Consider the following 15,737-nt stretch of genomic DNA (forward strand, 5'->3'; position numbering starts at 1 on the left):
GTTTCAGGAGTCAATAGATTTTTTTTTTATTTTACAATTGTACCTAGTATATAAAAATAAAATATCAACAAACAATTCAATTCTAATTAATAAGGAGAAATACTTAAAAGATAAATTTTGACAAACACATTTGCTGCTACTGTTGTCTTAGTAGGTCGGAGGGCTTCTTGCGTTTCAACCGGATTTCTCGCCCAACAGTTTCGATGAGTCTGGAGGCTTCCTCATTAACATGCTGTCTTAGACTCAGTTCGTGAGACTTTGCAATTCTGGAGATTTCATTTACAACTGAGTTCGCGCCTAGATCACGGTGGAGGTCAGCAGATCTAACGTACCAAGGAGCATTAACTAAAGTCCTTAGTACCGTACTCTGAAAGCGCTGAATGCTGGCAATAATACAGCTTTGACTTGAGCAACCCCATAGTTGGGTTCTGTAGGCCCAAACTGGCTTTAGTACTTAATTATATACTAACAGTTTGTTTTGAATTGATAGAGTGGATTAATGAAGTTAAAATCATGTTATGAATTCGTTTTATCTAAGAAACTATCTGCTTGATCAATATTTCTTTAGAGAATTTTAAATATATGTATGTACATGCGATATGTAAGCAAGATAATTGAAATTTGCAAGTGGAAATAACGGCTTTGAGGAAAATCAGTATAGAATTCATTACTAAATGTATTATATACGAGATGTGTTTAGAATGTAAAGAAGGTTTTGAACGGTGGTTGGGAGAGTCCAGTTGTAAATTTTTTATTATACTGATATATATGTATACCTTTAAATTACCATATAATTTTTAATTATATTCTTTGCTTACTTTGTCTGGAGTAGACTCTATTTTCAGTCCTGTTTTTATGTACTTGGCGATTTCCGTCTGTTAAAAATTGAGTGTTTGGAAATTCTCTGCCAAAAGCACGATGCTCAGCCTCCATATTCACCAGACATTGCTCAGTGTGATTTTTTCCGGCTTCAAGCTGTGTTTAAATCCGTGTTTGGGAAGTGATAAACTGTTGGAAGAAGCGTTGACATAAGTTTATAACATTGAATGGGGACTATTTTGAAGGCGACAACAGGGGAGTACCCAAAGCAGTGTTTTAGAATAAAACTAAGCCACAAATTACTGTGTAGTCGAAAAAGTCTATTCGTATTTCTAATCAAATTTTAACTTTTTTTATATTTATAATAATAAAACAATAAAGAAACATGTACCATTTTTGTCGATCACTTTTTGTCATTTTCCCGCTAGAGACATTATTCCTTCAGTGTAAAACTTTTATCAGTGTAAATCGATATTTTGATATACAGGGTTACCCACTCGAAGTGTTACCTATTCAAACGACTATAATTTTTTAGTTTGATAATATTTTTATTGATTCCAATGACAAAAATGTATGAAAATAATCAAAAATTTAGAATCCATTCACTTTAGCTCGATATGGCCACCTTTTGCCTTGACTATGGCCCTCAAACGGTCAAAAAACGAGTTGCATGCTGCACGAATGTGAGCTTGTGGTATTTTGGCCCATTCACGTACAATCGCTTTCTTGAGCGCATCCATACTGGTGTATTTTTTAGTCCGCACCTTGCTCTCTAAAATGGACCAGATGGAAAAGTCCATCGGATTTGCGTCTGGTGAATTCGAAAGCCATTGTGTCGACGAAATGAAGCGTGGAACATGATTTTTTAACCACTCTTGGTTAATTCTCGCTTTATGTGACGGCGCCGAGTCTTGTTGGAACGTCCATTCTTTCCGGCCGAAGTGTTTACGTGCCCACGGCTCTAAAGCACCTTCCAAAATATTTTCACGATAATAAGTCGCATTTACTTCGACACCAGGCTCGATGAAAACGACTGGAGAGCGCCCATCAGCGGTCACGGCAGCCCATACCATCACTTGCGATGGGAAATTACTTCGGGTGGCCATTCGTAGGCTTAAATTCTCGTACGTGCGTTCGGTCAAGTAAACACGGTCATTTTGAGAGTTTATGAATTGCTCAATAGGGAAATTCTTCTCATCAGAAAACACAATGTTCGGAAATTCGCCACGTTCGTGCAAGTGTAACAACTCCTTCGCTCTTTCGAGTCTAACTTTTTTTTGCTGCGGTGTAAGATTGTGTCCTTTTTGGAACTTGTAAGGCTTGACCTTTAGCTCATTTTTCAACAGTCGTTGTGTGTGGTAGTTATAGCAGTTTGAATTTGGTAACACTTCGAGTGGGTAACCCTGTATTTCCAGAATTGAACCGAGCGAATCAATGTTGCGCTACATCAACTGATACAGTATGATCTCCGTAAACTTCACAAATTGCATTGGTGGCTTGCGTGGCATTCATTTCAAAATATATCGAATTTAATCATTATTTTCACTAATTTTTGAACAGCTGCAACTTTTCTTCAACTTTCTTGATTTTATTTTTTTTAATGAAGTCTAAAATCTTCCTAATTATTTCGACTGAGTTGTTTTTGTAAATTTGGTACTAATAATTTTCATGTTCAACTCAAGGCCACATTTCTAAAGATTTGAAGGGGTCAACTCAGAATCTTAACCTAAAAAAATGTCTAATTAAGAACCAAGCAAACATAGAAATCTCAAGTGAGAAAATCTAGACATTGCCATGCAAACAAATTAAAATTACAGCCAATCTAATCAAAATAAAACAGACAATCTGATTCTGAGTCTCAATCACTAAGTACAAAAACTACTTTCTAAATAAATACATAAAGTACCAATATTATTAGCTGTACACGCACACACACATGCATGCGCAAAACACGAATCAAACTACTTTTAGTTAAATTAGTAAGTATTTTTGAACTCAACTGTGCTGGCACTTTGAGAATTCTAAGCGAGTGTTCTTGCCCGTTGACTCATAACTCGCTGGCAGCTGGTACAAGCCAGGCAGGCCAGACCAGATTAAACACACAAGCACACACAGAAGTAATTACGCTTATTTGCTTACGATCGCACGCATATTGATTAAATTGCTTTGAGAGCAAATATCGGGTGCAATTAAGAGTGCCATAGTGGTTCTAAGTCATCGTGGCCGTTCAAGGTCGTTTCCACTGCGCGCAGAACAACAAAAACGCAAACTAAAAAGCTGCTCCGCTTACCACTTGCCACATAGCATTAGTGATGGCGGCGACTTCATGCTACATATGCGGATGTAGTCGAAACTGAAGCGGTTATTAATAACTTTTCTTAAGCATAAATACAAAATAGACTGCCACACATGCGCACCACGCCGTTTGCGTTTGTAGGTGTAATGTATGTATGTAATTAAAATATACTGTTGTGTGACGAATAAAAATATATCGCAGCAAAGAATAAAACTTTAATATTTTTTTTATTTATTGAACAGAGGAACACCAGGAGGCAGCTAATAGCAGCTTAATGCTGGCAGTGCGATGTGATGTACCAGTGTTAGTGCGAGTGTGAGCAAGTGTGGTGTTTGTGTATCGCAAGCAGGTGGTCTTAAATATGTAAGAATTCTAATTAGCCACACTTTAATCGCTGTTATTAATTACTTCTTGTAATAATTAGCCAGCCGGTAAAATAAAAATTAATCTTAACTTAAAAAATAACTGATCAAATTTGTTTTCAATCAAAGTCAATTATTCGAGTAATAACTTATTTGGAATGAAGGCTGCTGAAAGTGCTGCCTGACCCAAAGCCTCAAAGCTCTAAATAAAGACTACGAAAATTTAATTATTAAAAAAAATCAATCAAAGAACTATTCACTACCAAATATGCATTTTGAGATTGATAGACCATTAATCTATTAGGTGCGTAAGTAAGTTCTCGTTGCTTTTTTTGAATGAATTCGCAATATTTTTGTAAGGAAATAGTTATAAATGAATTATACGAAGTATTGGCCAGAGTTAGTCACAACTTTTCCTACCTCTCTCTGCAAAACTGTTCATCTTGTGATGCTGCCCAAGAATCAAGCCATTTTTTGATGTCGTTTTGTTAGTTAAACGGCTTCACATGATTTTGTGCCATCAAACCGAGAAAATAATAATCGGATAGTTAAATAACTGAGGAATATAGTGAATGGGGTAGAAAATTCCATTGCTGACTCTCCAAACTTGTTTCATTTATTTACTTTATTCTTCTATATATGGTACTAAATTATAGAATTTATATAAAACTACCATTTATATGAATTTTTTATAACTTCTGTTTCTTCTAAACACACTCCATATAGTGCTTTTATATGTTTACTTAATATATAATTTCATTGATTTTCGTTTCATAAAAATGCAACCCAATCTAAAAATCGTGGTACTTCAAAAGAGAATAAGTCAATTTTATATAATAAAAACGTGCAAATTGAGTAAAAGGGTCAACATAGCTAACATTGTAATGTCGCGTGAACTCATAGAAATTTAGTCAACTTCGCGACAATGTGCACAATATTTATGAATGAGGTTTTTCGGCAAAGTTGTCATTTAGTTTTTTTCTTATTTTTTGCTCCGCTCCGTCTTTGCACAAACTCGACGTTACTTCTATGGACAGAGGCATTTCAAAGAAGCGGTTTTAATTTTCATTAAAATGCTTAATTTCTATTTGAAAAATATTGATAGCTTAGACCTTATTTACGTAAAATAATACTATATATGTAAAAATAAAAGTGTGTATAATTGTACACTAATTTGAAAATTTTTAATAAAATTTATTACTAAAACACAACTAAGATAATTATGTGGCATTATTTGAAAAACTAAGTAGGTATGCGCATCGATAATTCATTTAAGAACATTAAACGAACATTTTCGATCGCCACCAAACTTTACAGGAACAATCACCCGGATATTCTGAAGGTCGTCACACACCTTAACTGAAATCAGCCCAGCCGTTTTGGAGTCTATGAGGAGCATACATACAAAATTTATCTTTTACTTATATATATATATAGATAAGAACTGGGTGAAATCATTAATAAAGAACTCTACTGACAACAATTCATCAACTTAATTTGTATTTCATTCTGCCGAACCGGCAGTTCTTTTGGGATGGAATAAACAAATTTCGAAAAATATAGGAAAAGAATATGCGAAAATATAGAAATAAAAATACTATTCTTAAATTAAGTTCAAAACATAAACATTACGAGTAGTTTTTAGTCAAGACGCACACCACAAACGGGTGGTGAACTAGGATCTATAAGCGGTTTCCTTATAAATGTTTGACATATTAACATTATTTAGTTTATATTTAATATTATTATTACATTATCTCTTCAATATAATACATTTTTGAATTATTGCCTTTAAACATTTAATATCATTAGTACAAAAACTAACAATTTAATTTTTTATAGTTGTTTCTAAGGATAAATGGCGTATAATTAATCCACGGTCACAACAAAGCCACGTTCGAAAATACTTTAGATAAAAATTAAACATATTTCCATGCTAATTAATGACCCAGATCTTCTTCGTAAGCAACACGATTGGCATTCATACTTCTGACGACCTTGATTGTCAACAAAATATTTTTATAATACAAAGCAATTTGTCATACTTTTTAACGCATCAATAAACTTAATCGCTCGCCGCCGAATGCAGTGAAGAACTGCCTTTTTAAATGTCAGCCGTCAGATGTTCACGAATTGAGCATTAAGAGATGATACTCGAACCACTTTCGGCTTAATTGCTTGTTACATTTCTTGACATTTTTCAATTAGCCGCCGAAGATGTTGCAGACATTTTTGACGCGCACGTTTGCAGCATTTAACCTTATCACATACACACGAAAGTGGGTAACACTGTTGGCACGTCGGTGAACGTGAGGGCATGTGCGACCAAACGACACGTTCAAGGTTAAACTGCCGGCTTGTGAGATGCCACATCCGCGCATGCAATGTCATAACAAAGCGTCTGCAAACGCTGCGCTTGTGCGCTGTCACAGCGACAAAGGGTGTTGCAAGGGCATGCCAGTTATATAACACGCCGCAGAGCACGTGTTGTGGGGCAAGCACAAGAAAAAGGAAAAACTGCTGCAAACTGATAACCAGATAACCAGTTGATTGAGCGCATTTAGCACAACAAACTGCCACTGCGCTGTATTTGTGCCGAGATAGTAACGAAAAACAACAATAACAACAAAGCATTGCAGCAGCGGGGAAACGAAGAGATGTGCGTGCAAAAAATGAGCTTGCACTTTTGACCCATACTACGCGGTTTCTGCAACGCATCTGCCTTTGCGGCGTGTACTTCTGCATTGTCATCGCGAACGAGTTTGGCGCTTAAGTCTTCTGATCACAACGACCTGATTACTTTTAACTTCGCGCGCTGTAAATGTGTGTCAATTACTTTTATCGCATGGAACCGATTCAGTATGCAAAATGCGACCTCATTTACGCTGGTGATCAGTCAGTTTTGATTTAGTCAAATTGCATTTACTTAAAAAGCGAAGAGCAGTCAACTTTTTAACTTTTTTTGGTCCAAGATGGTTTCTTTTTCAAAAAAAAGTAAAAAAATATTTTATAAAAATAAAGAAAAAAAATTATAATAACAAAAAAAATTAACAAAAATAAAAAAATAATGAAAAAAGTAAAATATTAAACAAAAATATTAAAAAAAAAATAAAACATTAAAAAGCGAGCGATTTTTGTCTGAAATAATAACTTTAAAAAGTATTGAGTTTGCTCAACTCAAGTTACATAATCCAAATTTCTTTCCTTTTTGCATTCCTTGCAAAAATTATACGCATTCTTATCATATGTAATCGATTAATTGTTTTTGTTTTCTCTTTGTTGCATTTAATTCACTTCATTATGGCCGCGATTAACATACGAATTTCAGTTGCAACTTTTTCCCATCATAAAACTTATCTATCAATTTTAATATAATCAAAACTGCCGACGTGAATGTGATGGGATCAGTTGCGCAGCGCGCTAAACCAACAGGAAAAGAAATGTTGAGCTTAGCGCTGCACATCGCAACCCATATTACACACATGCGAACACAAGCGCGACCACAGCGCACATTAGTGCAACATGTGCCTCAATTCGGCCGCTTTTTGTGCAGCTTTTTCGGCTTCACCGCACTTACCGTTGCGGTTCAAGTGCGACCAGCAGCGTGTGCTATGCTTGCAAAGCTGCCTATCTGGCTGCCCGGCTGGCTGGGCGACGTACGTGCCGTGGCGATGGGGTGGCGCTGCGAGTGGTCGACAAATACTAGTTAATCGCTTGCGGCAGCCACAACACGCTACACACACAATGCGGTCGCAATTAAATTGTGCACAATATTTTCCTGCCGGCTGGTCTGGCGGACTCGCCTTTCTTTCCTGCTGCACCACATTTAATACCCGTGCAGCGACGGTTAGCTGCTATCGCTGCGAGCATCACTCGGCAATGCATCCCAAGCCCATTTTTAGACATACTCAACATGTTGCACGGAGTTAAATAGTTTTGTAAATTTAGTGGTTTATATCTGAACAAAATTTACTCAGACTGATAAAAAAAAGGACACTTATTTGAATGCAGTTTTTATTATCACCTTCAAATAGGCTCCTGAGACAAGGAAAGAATACAGGCAACAAATTTTCCATACACTGGTTATAAGCATTAGATTAGATAGTATGCTTCCAACGAATTTTGTTTTTTTTTTCGGTTTAGGCTTATTTTCGGCGCATCATATGCTAGAATGTTGAACAATTTCGACGATATATCCATAAATCCACATTTTCTTATTAGTAATGATACGTTCGATGATTGTTGGAGCCTCAGCTAAGTTCTCAAGCATCTTTGTTGCACACTATCTCGATCCACAAAATATGTTTAGATGCTCTGCTAACTCACTGATGCCAACACGATGATTTTCAAAAACCGTTTCTTTAAATATTTTTGATGTCAACGTCATTTACAGAAGTGATGACTCCCATGAGGGAAGTTTTCAATTACTTCACGAGCTGCTCGTGATAAAGCATACTCCTGAAAACACTTCAACAACATTTTCAACAATTCCGTAACCGTGATAAAAATTTCAAAGAACTTGGTTAATTAAAGTATAATTGGACCAGTTCGGGTCAACTTTGATAAGTTGTTATTCTTATCCGAAAATAATCAGGGTGTCGAAACCAATGGATTTTCGAATGTACATATATGTATGTGTACATTTTTCAAAGTTTAAATGGACCAGTCCGAGTTATTTTTGATCTGTTTGTAAATTTATATGAAAATATTCATGAAGACTAAACAAAAGGATTTTCGTATTTAAGTATATATGTTTTTCAAAGTTTAAATGGATCAGTCCGGGTCTGTTTTGATCAGATGGTATACTTATACGCAAATGTTCAGGAAAACAAAACTGAAGGATATTCGTATTTAAGTATACATTTTTTTCAAAGTTTAAATCTTAAGTTGACCAGTCCGGTTCAATTTTGATCAGATATTATATTATAGTTGTACGAAAATGTTCAGGACGACGAAACTAATAGATTTTCGTATATACATATATATGATTTTAACAATTCAAGTGGACCAAATGGACTTTCGTATGTATATCTCTCGACTTAAGTTATTACTTGAGTAAAAATTTCAGCCTTAACGCCCTTAATTCGTCGTTATTCAAAAAAAAGTTCTGAAAATTAATGGCAGCAGCCCTTAGAGTACTTCACATCTAGCAGCACTGATCCCTAAACTGCTCAGCAACCAAATGTGAATATAATTTGCATTCTTCTTACATTTGGCAAGCGCATTTAATATCTGACTTCACCCGAATTTGGCTCCTCCTTACTTTTTGGTATGAATTTATGTTTTCTTGACACTTAAAGTGGTATGCGCCGTTGGCCGGTGGCCCATGTTGCCACCGTTTGCGGCATCTGCGACTGTGTCTAGGCAGTTAGTCAGGTAGTAAGTTAGTCGACCCACCAACCAAGCAGGCAACTAGTCGCATGCTCCGCTGTCCTCCTCTATCATTATGTAATGCAACCGCCAAATATTGCATTTCTGTGCCTTGGCACAATTTCACCGTCATTTGCATAAACAAACGCCATTCTGCATTTAGCAACGTAATACAAAATTTGGCCAAAATTGGGTGAACTCAGGCGATTGAGTTTTCTTGAATGTTTTCCATTTGTATTGGTTTAAATTATTTTATAACACTTTTCGGCACTCACAGTGGGGCGAGCGGAGCAAATTATGAACATGCTTGGAATATTCAATTATCAATTTATTTTTTATATAAAATTAATTCTAGGAATCAGAGAAAATATACCGTTACAAAAAAATATTAAATTAAAGTTACGTTGAAACAAGGTCAAACCTGCCAGAAAAAAATGTTATTTCCCAAAATGATTGGAAATGGAGAGCATGATTCTTAACTAAGACCTCTCCTCCTACTAAATAATCTTTGGCAAGCCCTTCAGAAAGCACTTCTTATAGCATTAAAAGGTATTCAAATATCTTTATATCAGTTTTGATCGATCAGTTTATACGACAGCTATATGCTATAGACATCTGATCTGAACTATTTCTTCGAAGATTACATAATCTTTCCACATAATGATCCACACCAAATTTCTTGAAGATATCTCGTTAAATTAAAAAACTTTCCATACGTGAACTTGATTTGAATCGCTAGTTTATGTAACCGATGTGTGCTATAGTAGTGCGATATTCCAACAAATTAATGGCTTCTTGTGGAGAAAAGAATGTGTGCCGAATTCCAAATCGATATCTCAAAAAGTGACGGATTAGTATCCATATATAGATGAAGAGACATTTGATGCCACGTTTTTTTTTTCACTGTGTAAATCTAATTGAAAATCTTTCTTTCAGGCGTGAAGTATCGATTTCGCTCTTCCTACAACATTCCATGAATACATTGGTATAATTTGGAAACCTATACCAAATCATCAGTTATTTGCGCTTCAAAATCCAGTAAAAGAAACCAGTTATTCACAAAAATCGTAGCAGTAGAGGAAAGTACCAAAGTCCGATATCTTCAGTTTCGATATTTTTGAGTTTTGAAAACCCTGAAAATGTAAAATTTCACTGGCATTTTCTCACAGAATCACTGTGCTTTAGGCTTTATTTATACCTATGTATATTCCCCAAATTAAATTTTCCTACTTTCTGCCACAAAGTGTAGGCTTCTCCACCACAGCTGAGTCAGTTTGTTAAACACATGCATTTGCCACCATTGGCTGACTCACTTATGTAGCACTTCTATGTAGCATACAAACTTTACGCGGTCGCAAACTTCTTCCTACTACTTACCGACTGTCGACACACTCACTCTCCTGTCATGCCACAACCGATGATTTGAATAATTGCGCAATATGCCAAAAATTGCATTTCGTCGGCGCAATTTACCGTTACTACCCCAGCCATTGTTCATAAATATTATGGGTATAAGTGAGTTGGCCTCCCTGAAAATCGAAAGAATCGCTTAAGTGCACGCTACATTGTTCGTATACTTTCGATTAGGTGTGCCACACAAGCAACGAGGCAACGAGCTTTGACTTACATTTACACGTAATTGTCCTTTCACTCGGACGCCGTCTTCTTGCTTTAATGAATTGTAACGAACTTTTTGTTTTCACAAACCATTAGCAGTCGTCCACTTTTCGAGTGCAAACAATATGATTTCCAATTTTAATTGACCAAAGTCGCTGCGAGTGCAATGTTGCACAAACACTGTATAGCCGCCAATCGACAAAGTAGGCAAAGCGTGCAACTTGTTGCTAACGGGAACGCGCATAGCATGCGGCTGAGGAGCATTTGTCTTCTATGCTCGCGTAATTTATGCACCTGTGCTTCGGTTACGTGAGAAGTGATTATCAATACAAAAGACTTGGGCAACGCGCCTTGCGTGCCATTAATCAATGTTAGCCCCACTTTTGCACGGACAATGGAGTGCAATCGAGTGCAGCGAGCTAAAATGTTGCTAGATATTAGCAAGATAATACATTTTTTGTTTCAATATACTAGCTGTTAGTTAGTAGTAATAGATTTTTGCTGAAATTTAGGTTGATTTGGTATTATTTTCATGCAAATCACTTTAAAGTTAAAAGAATAAATATAACTTATTTATTAATTTTCTATTAGTATTTTCCTCCAAGAGGCTGAATTACTCTGTGGTGATTAGTTGAAGTACAAAGCTCTTAAATTCACGTCTGCTAAACATTATACTCACCACCTGCTATATGAGGTAACAAGATGCTCTGTCTAAATATAATTATAAAGAGAATATTACTTGTCCAAATTTCCTACAAAATCCACTTTTATCGATTGACTTACTCTCTCGGTTAGTCTGTTAGTTTTGAATTATTTCTTTCTTTTTATTATAGAGATGCAAATTTTCTAGGTGTATCATACAAAATATTTCAACACATTCTTTAGGCTCAAACTTAAGAGCGCTCCTGTCAAGGAAAATCAAAGCAAACTTCCGAAAAAGCTCTTCGGAACACCATACATTTTCCATATTGACTAATATAGAAGAAGTATGTACCTTGAAGTAGTATTGGTCAGCAAATAGCTGTGGAAGCACAATGTAGAGGTGAGTGAAGATATACCAGCAATGTCTTAAAAGCATATAGGCATATGCTCGGCATAACCTGGTGGCTTTCTCACACACTCATACACATTGCTATAGCGTACAGCAAACGGAAATTGATTTATCAAAAGCCAATGGAAAGGATTCATCGTATCTCTGCTCTGTGCATGACGACAGCTCTAACAACCACTCCAATGACGAACGATGAACTAGTACTAAACTTGCCACCTATCGACCCCCCCCTTCAATTGGGAATGAAGATTTAAAGTAAATTTAGAAAGATATGGCAAGATATGGCTATCATGAAGGCATGGTAGCTGCACGCATACATTAAACATTTATGCGGATGGCTCTGAAAAGGTCGATTGATGTGGGAATACTGTGTCAATAACTTCCTTTCGCCTATCAAAAGAGTCATGAATAACTAGGCAGCAAGCAATTTCACTTCTACAGGATTTACCGGATCACAAAAGCATCGAGGATAAAGAGGTTAAGGACGAGGTTGCCAAAGGTGGTATATGGCGTTTATCAGAAAACGTGAACAACATTGGTAAATCCTTGCATTCTAGATACGACGATGTGAAGAGGACGATGGTAGGGAAGGTCAAAATGTATTGGAAAGATCCACTGAAGTGCAAAACTGCAAATGTCATGTGTAAAGCTATAAAGCAGTTACAATATGGTAGCAGCACACAATTGAAGAAAGGAGCTGATCGAACGAGATGACTGCAGGAAATGTCAAGACAAAGCCACCAGAAATTATCTCTTGGCATTGTCTTGTCTCATCTCTTGTGCATTCTGCTTTTGAAAGACAATGCTTTAGTCAAGATTTGAGACAATGGAAGAAATATCAATAGTGCGGCCGTAGAACCTGTTAAAATTCACGTCAAGCGATAGAAATCTAGAGGATAACTACTCTTCATGGACTACGTGACAGCATTCCATCTAGCGTCAGTAAGAACTAAAACTGGTTTTGGGTGGCGTATGAGACTACCAGACTTAATCTAATCTAATATAGAAGAAGTTGTCACAAGGAACTTACTTCGAAAATCTAGTGTTCAGAAACTTGGCAAAGTGGATGTGTAGTGTGTACAGCTTGAAAGATGAAGCGTTGAACTATTGCTTTGAAAATATCCAGGCTTAAGCCTATTAACACGATGTGTCTTCCAAAGATTTCGAATTTTATAATATCAAGGAATACATTAGATAAGGGAGACATCTACTTCAAACCTTCATCGAATTCAGCGAGTTCTTGTCAATAATTGTTACCTGGTAGTAGTAAGACACCTTCCAAAGATTATAGGAGTTCTAACTGGACATTGTCCGATCGGGATTCATGAAGTAAGATTATAAGGATTGAACATCGTACCGGATGCTAGCTATATCAACTGTTTAGAAGAAGAAACAATCACCTCAAAACTTCCTCCTGGAAAGTGCCGATTTTGGCAGATCAAGGCAAAAACACGTTTAGACATACAGGTAAAATAAAATAAAACGAAAATAGCGAAAAGAGGCTTTGCTGATAGCTAATATCCAACTAAAGGAGTTTATTCGTTTTGCTTCCCAAAAGACTGAACATAGCAGTCCAAGTGGAGCCCATCCATTGTTATTGTAGCGGAAGAATTATGCCGAGTTCACAGTCCATGGTCGAATAAAAACCCGCGTCCGTTTCGGTTATGTAGACCCGACTATGATGAGAACGGTGGGATCCATCCGTCTTGCTGAGAGTTCAGCCATCTAGTCTATCCTAACCTATTAGTTGTGGTCAGATATCGAGCCAGCCAAGCAACTGTTTGAGGATTTCAGAGCTATGGATTTGTTTTTCTTGGCAAGTGTTTTTGTATATTTTTCGGGTCATGATTGATTCTTATGAAACAAAACATTTCTGAGGGTAATGTACTTTAGTCAAATCAGAAACTAAGCGGCCGTTATTGACACGGACAAGTCCTGTCCTACGCTATAAAGCTTTCTGATAAGGGCAAAAACAGACAAGTTTTGGCAGGAAGCTTATCAAAACCATTTTTGAGCTTTCACTAATCTCAATTTTTGGACTTTGAACAGAGCAAAAGTAAGTCAAAACATCCTTTAGTATAAAAATTGTTCTCAAAATATCTGTAGCATACCATAGCAAGCAATTATGTTTTTTATATTTCCTACATTCCCTCTTGTCTCTAAAAACTTACAACAACTACGAAAGAAATACGAAGCAAATCTCCGCTCGCTAATAAACACTTCACGAGTGGCTCTGATGTGCCGCGGAATGCAGGCCGCATTAGATTTTAATGGCACAGCAGTTATGCGGTAATGGCAATTCAGTAAACGGGCAATACAATAATTACAACAAAAACCAAAACAGATTGCAATTCGCGCATCATCAAATTCATTAAAATGTCCGTTGTGACACATTGATTAACCCACTGATTCAGTAGTTGACCGACTGACTGAGTTTACCCGGCACAACAACACCTAAACGCTCGCAGGCAACTTGCATGCCGACGCACACACACACACGTAGTCATCAGATGACGCTTGGCTGAGCAGTTGAGTAGCTGATAAATGCAGCCAATCAGCGATGAAATGGCAACAGCATGAATGTGTGCCACAACAACCGAAAGTACGCCTCATCAACATGCAACCGGCGACAGGCCCGCCAGCAGACAAATCCCGTACAGTCACTCTCTCTTTCTCGCCGCTTTCCAGCGCATGGCGCCCATGCGTCAACAGTCAGAGGAAAAAAACCACCGTTGCCGGAGACTTGAAAACTTATGCAACTTTTTGCGAAAACGCGGCCCGATATGTGAGGCAGCAGCGCAAATGATGGCAACATTTGCCTGCAACAATGCGCTTGCCGCTTTGGAATACCACCGTTATTGCTACAACAACTAGCGCTGACGTTTTTGTTGCTGTTGCTAAAATTATGCATTCGCATTGTTGTTATTGTTGTGTTGGCTGTAAGTTAGCAATAAATTTTCCCAATTGGCTTATTGCGCAGACGGCATCTCTTCAGCTGATCGCATCAATTTGTCGACGCGCAACTGTTTAATTGCGTTCGATCGCCTGTTGTTGCTACTGTTGCATGGTTGCTAAGTACTTTGGCATTTCAATTGATTGCGTTTTAGTGCCTTTTGTGTTGCTGGCTTTCTGGCATTCTGCGTGTGGAGAAAATATGTGCTCTCTTTAGCTGATAGTCTCTTGTTACGCGCACGCTCTTTCTCGCTGGTGCACCAAGGTGGATGCGCACAGGCGGCAAATGCAAGAAAACGGTATATTGTGCAAACGTTTTGCCATTTATTAAGTTGTTTGCAATTTCGATTTGGTTTGTGGTAAGCGCAATTTTTCTACAACAAGGAAGTTGTTCAAATTAATTAGTTTCACCGCATGCGCGCTGCCTGGCAAAGTTGCGAATTACATTAATGAGTAACTGACTGACCATCAGATTTATTATATATTTAATTACTATAATCAGGAAAAAATTAATAGCTGTTGTTCACTGAAGTTTATTACGCATTTTTATTGCATTTAAAACAAAATTTTTATTTTAACAAAAATGCAAAATATTTTTCACACCAAAATTTCACTCAAGGTAACATCGATTCGCAGCTTTCTGGAAACTAAAGGAATACTGCCGCCGAAATCTTCAAACTACTTCACTGAAAAAGTCGCAAAGCTACGGCGTTGTGAATTTGTTCTGTTGTTGTTAGTGACCTTTATGACATCCACAGATAGTTGTACTTTGCTAGCTCCAAAAATCTCTGGATCTTTATTTTAGTTTATTTCGGCTTAGATTAGGTTATATTGGCACATTATCTAATGAAACAGTTGCCCTTAGCAAAGTTCATCTTGCCTCAAAAGTAAATGTTCTTACTGGACATTGCCCAATAGACATTCACGCGATAAGGTTAAAAATCTTGTTAAAGTTGTAAGGAGAACTTTTACGTGGAAACATCCAGGCACTTTCTCCTCCATTGTCTAGCCTTTGCATTTGCTTCAACCTCAGTCTTGCTGAAACATCTCGGCTTCGGCACACCAGGAGATATACGCGAAACTGACCGTCTGAATTAATTTGAGATTGGCTGAAAAAGCTTTTTCGATTTGTGTGGGTTTTATGATCTCTTTTATAGAATTTTAAGGTAACATAGGTGTCTTTGTGAGATTTGTGATTGAATCGACCTCTCAACTACTCCCAACCTAACCTTGCCTAACCTACCATGTCCTTTGTAATGCCAGACGGATT

The 15,737-nt window shown here is 37.1% G+C and overlaps 1 protein-coding gene across 1 annotated transcript in view; it reads right to left on the reverse strand.

Annotated features, from left to right (window-relative positions):
* LOC120767927 (angiotensin-converting enzyme) overlaps positions 1–15,737 on the reverse strand; it is a 171,653-nt gene that overhangs the window by 73,215 nt on the left and 82,701 nt on the right. The gene's annotated exons all lie outside the window — the stretch shown is intronic.

The sequence above is a fragment of the Bactrocera tryoni genome, chromosome 2, assembly GCF_016617805.1.
Source record: "Bactrocera tryoni isolate S06 chromosome 2, CSIRO_BtryS06_freeze2, whole genome shotgun sequence".
Lineage (NCBI taxonomy): Eukaryota > Metazoa > Arthropoda > Insecta > Diptera > Tephritidae > Bactrocera > Bactrocera tryoni.